A 5,082-nucleotide genomic window follows, 5' to 3' on the forward strand; every position below is an offset into this window, starting at 1 on the left:
TGATGGATAATTTTGCTGGGTACAGTATTCTTGGTTGACAGTTGTATTCTTTGAGTGTTTGATATATGTCCTTCCATTCCCTTCTTGCCTGCATGGTTCTGCTTAGGCGCACCTTTATATTTAAAATGACATCATTGCTCTTCAGCACTCTGGAGAGGTCCATGACAGCAGATTTTACCAATACAGTTTGGTTTTTTTATTTCCTGACTGCTGTTATTAAGAGTGTTGATTGTGGTTCCGAGCAAGCTGTAATTGTTAACAACCTCAATCTCTTCTCCATCTATTATGGTGCTGTGGTGAGAGTCTTTGTCTCCCTAATGTTGAGCTTCAATCCACAGTGCAGACTAAAATCCTTGACCTTTTGTAGCAAGTGCTTTAGGTCCTCCTCAGTTTCAGCCAACAAGGTTGAGTCATCTGCGTAACGTAGGTTGTTGACGAATCTTATTCCAATTCTGGTGCCACACTCCTCCTCATAAAGCCCTGCTTCCTGAATGATCTGTTCTGCATACAGTTTGAAAAGGTATGGGGACAGGATGCATCCCTGACATATTCCTTTTCTGATTTTGAACCATGCAGTGTTTCCTTGCTCTGTTCTGAGAACTGCTTCTTGGTGCAATCATAGGTTTCATATAAGCATGATCAAGTGCTCCCAGATTCCCATTTTCCTCAAGGTTAGCCACAATTTATTATGATCCACACAGTCAAATACCTTTGCATAGTCAATGAAACACAGATATACATTCTTCTGGTATTCTCTGCTTTCTGCCAAGATCCATCTGACACTGGCAATAATGTCCCTAGTGCCATGACCTCTTCTAAACCCTGTACCCAAATAGTAAAGCCTACACTCTCAGGGGGAAAAATATTGTCAATGATATTTCAGACAAGAAAATGACTCTTAAATTTGTGGAAAATGTCAACATTTGGACAATAAAATCACAAATGACCTCATACATAATGGCCAGAGTCCATGAGCAGCCAACACATGAGGAAATGTTCATGATATTGACTGAGCATGGTGTCTCTCTACAAGGACTGGTTTCTCCTGAAAATGTGTCCACAGTAGGTAGGACATAGTTTCACCATTCTTGCCTCTAAGGAACACTGTGTATGCACTTCCTTCATGCTTGTTAGTCCTTTGGCAGTTGATGGTATATCCAATACTCTTTATCAACACCACAATTCAATGACATCCATTCTTCTTTGGTCTTCCTTATTTATTGTCTGCCTTTCAGATGCATATACGATAGTTTGGATCAAATACTCCTTAGTCTTTAAAATAGCATCTTGTTCTTTATAATTTTGGAGAGATTCTTGACAGCAGATTTCACCAATGCAACACATCTTTTGTTTTCTTGACTATTGCTACCATGGAAGTTAATTGTGGATTCAACAAAATTAAATTCTTGACAAATTGAATCTTTTTGGCCATTTATCATAATATTATCTACTGGTTCAGTGGTGAAAATTTTCATGTGTTGGGGTTTTTTTATATTGAGATGTAATCAATAATAAAGGCTATATAGCCTTTGATCTTTCACTATAACAGCTTCAAGTCTTCATTTTCTGCAAGCAAGATGTGTCAATTCCATAAAGTTGTTGATGAGTTCTTCAGTCCTGATGTCACATTCTTCTTCACATAGATCAGCCTCTCAAGCTATTTGTTCAACATAAAGATTAAAGACATGTGGAGAAAGGATACCACCCTGATGTGTACTGTTCCTGATTTTAAACCATGCATTGTTCCCTTTTTTTGTTCAGACAACAGCTTCCTGGTCTACACATAGGCTTTTCATGAGCATAATTTTCTGGGATTCTCATTCTTCTCAATGTTAGTCATTATTGTTATTATCCACACAAATTGCCTTTCCATAATCAGTAAAATGCAAGTAAGTGCTTTTCTGATATTCTCTGTTTTCAGCCAAGATCTATATGACACCCATGTGTCATGCCTCTCTGAATCCACATGATCCTTAGCCATTACCAAAAAAAAAAAATAAATTCACTTAGTACAATATCCTCCAGGTTCACTCATGTCTCACAGATTTATTGTTGTACTTTAAAGTTGAATAGAACTCAACTTTAAAAATATCAAATCTTTTTGTGATCCTTGTTTTTGTTGTCTCCAAGGAGCTCATTGGCTGTACCTTTTCCAAAATGTATCTGTTTATTCCTTTGAAAGTTCAAGATATTCAACCTCTTCTCCAACAGCCCACTCAAAGGCATGAATTCATGTGTATGAATTTTTAAAAAAGGCATCAATTCTTCTTCTGTAATTCTTATTTATTGTCCAGCTCTCAGATACATAAAAAGTGATTGAAAAGACCAAGTCCTGAAGCAGGCACACCTTAGTCTTCAAGATTACATCATTGCTCTTAAGTATTTTGGAGAAGTCTCTTAAAATGAATGTGCCCAATATAATACATTTTCTGCTCTCCTGACTGTTGGTACTAAGGTTGTTAATTATTGATCCAAGCAAGATCAAATCATTGACAGCTTCAACCCTTTCTTTATCTATCATGATGTTGTTTGTTGTTCCTGTGGTTAAGATCTTCTTTTTTTGATGTTGAGATGTAGTCCATATCAATGTCTGTAGTTCTTTATTTTCTAAAACAAGCATTGCAAGTTCTCTTCACTTTCCACAAGCAAGGTTGTGTCATCCGCATAACACAGGTTATTACCGAGTCTTCATCTAATCCTGATGCCACATTCTTTTTCATAGAGTCCAGAATCATGAATTATTTGTGCAGCATACAGATTGAACAGGTACAGAAACAGGACACATCCCTGACTCCCAGTCTTCATGATTTTAAACCACGGAGTGTTTTCTTGCTCTTTTTGAACAGCTTCTTGATTTAAGTATAGATTTTGCATGGCCACAATTAAATGTTCTGAGATTCCCATTCTTCTCAATACTATCTATAATTTATTATTATCCACACAGTCAAATGCCTTTACATAGTCAATGAAACACAGATAGACATTCTTCTGGTATTATCTGTTTTTAGCTAGGCTCCATCTGACATCTTCAATGATACCCTGGTGCCATGGCCTTTTCAAATCAATTTGACCTTTTTGTGACTTCTATCAACGTACTGTTCTAGCCACTTTTAGATCATCATCTTCAGCAAGATTTTGTTTACATGTAAAAATATGAATAAAATTAAAGATAATGGCATTTTTCTATAATTTCCACATTTTATTGGGTCACCTTTCTTGGGATTGAGAAAAAATATGAATCACTCCTAGTCAGTTGGACAGGTAGTCATTCTCCACATTTCCTAGCAGAGACTGATGAGCGCATGCAAGGCTGCATCTTTTAGTTAAAGCATGTCTATTGATAGTCTGTAGATTTCTGTGACTTTCCTTTTTTGCAAAGGCCTTCAATTCAGCTTAAACTTCAATACCATTAGCTTTTGTTCTATGGTCCTGCCTGAAATTGACACAGTTACTTCAGCAATGGGCTCTGCTGTGTCAGACATTATGAGAATGGTACAGAATAGGGCAGGGATCAACTTGACTGTTCATAGGTCACTATGAGTTGTGCTCAACTTGACAGCACCTAACAACAACAAACTAATTTTTTTGGTACAGTGACTCTGTATTCCTGCCATTTTATTTTGATTCATTTGATGCTGCATGAAATTTGTCTGAAAAGTGAATTGGAAGTTCTAGGTAAATGTTAAGATTATGGGACAGGTTAGTTTATGGGAGAACTGAGAGTCAATTTATAAGAGAATTTTGGATAAAGACAGTAGACAACTGTGGAAAGGACAATGTTGCACAAATTTCTGATACTGATTATCTAACAAAGTCATATGAATTAATTTCTCATTATTATGAATAGAGAAGTTGAATAAAGAAACTGTACAGGGACTGTCCACGATATGAAACCCAAACTATCTTACATTGTTGTCTTAGTTATGAACTACTGACTGTGAAGATTATTATAATTATGCTTGGTGAAAAGATTGGTCTCCTTACAGCAGAAAATTGAAATGCTTGCTACAAAATATCAAGGACTACAGCCTTCAATATGAATTGCTTGTCAACATCAAGAAAGCAGAAATCCTCACCACTGGGCCATTAGGCAACATCATGATAGATGGAGAAAAGATTGACTCAATTATTTTATCTTACTTGCATTCACAACCAATACCATCAGGAGTCAAGAAATAAAAAGATGTATTGCTTTGGGAAAATATATTGTTAAGGACCTCTCCAAAGTGTTAAGGAGCAACAATGTCAATTTAAAGACTAAGGTGAACCCGATTCTAACTTAGATCTTTTCAGTTACTTGTTATGCATTTGAAAGTGGAAGTAAGGACAACAGAAGAAAAATCAATGCCTTCGAATTGTGGTACTGAAGAAGAGTACTGAATATCTCATGAACAACCAAAAGAACAAATATATTTTGGGGAAGTACAACCATAGTAATTCTTAGAGGTAAGGATAATGAAACTTCATCTCATATACTTTGGGCATGTCATAAGGAGGGTCAAGTCTTTAGAAAGATATATTGTTCTTGGGAAGTTTGAGGATCAGTGAAGCAAAGGAAGATCCTCAACAAGATAGATTGACACATTGACTGTTACAATGGGCTCAATTGTATCAGAAGTAATGAGGGTGGCACAGGAAAAGGCAAGATCTGTTCCATAGTTGATAGGGTCTCTATGAGCCATAGTCAGTTCTAAGGTACCTAACAGCAACATAGCAGGGATACTGGGAACAGAACACCACATTTGGCATCTCATGAAGAGACAGCTCCTTTATTATCAACAACAACATTCTTGTTGTTACTGTTGCTGTTTTGTACCCTCGAATCAGATCTGACTGGCACAGGAGGATATTGCCCTTTCTTCTCCAGTAGAATATCTGGTGAATTCGAACTGTGTGCCTTCGGGATTGCAAAGCAACTTCTTGCCACTAGGCCACCAGAGCTCCCAACAACTACATTCTTAGTGAATGAGTAAACTACTGTGGTAAAGAGAAAACTTATTCCCATTGACCTTGTTGTTGTTGTTGTTAGGTGCCGTTGAGTCACAGATGACTCATAGCAACCCTATGAACTAAAGGCCTGAG

The sequence above is a fragment of the Elephantulus edwardii genome, unplaced genomic scaffold, assembly GCF_000299155.1.
Source record: "Elephantulus edwardii isolate Elephantulus edwardi_28Jun2011 unplaced genomic scaffold, EleEdw1.0 scaffold00171, whole genome shotgun sequence".
In the NCBI taxonomy this organism is placed as follows: domain Eukaryota; kingdom Metazoa; phylum Chordata; class Mammalia; order Macroscelidea; family Macroscelididae; genus Elephantulus; species Elephantulus edwardii.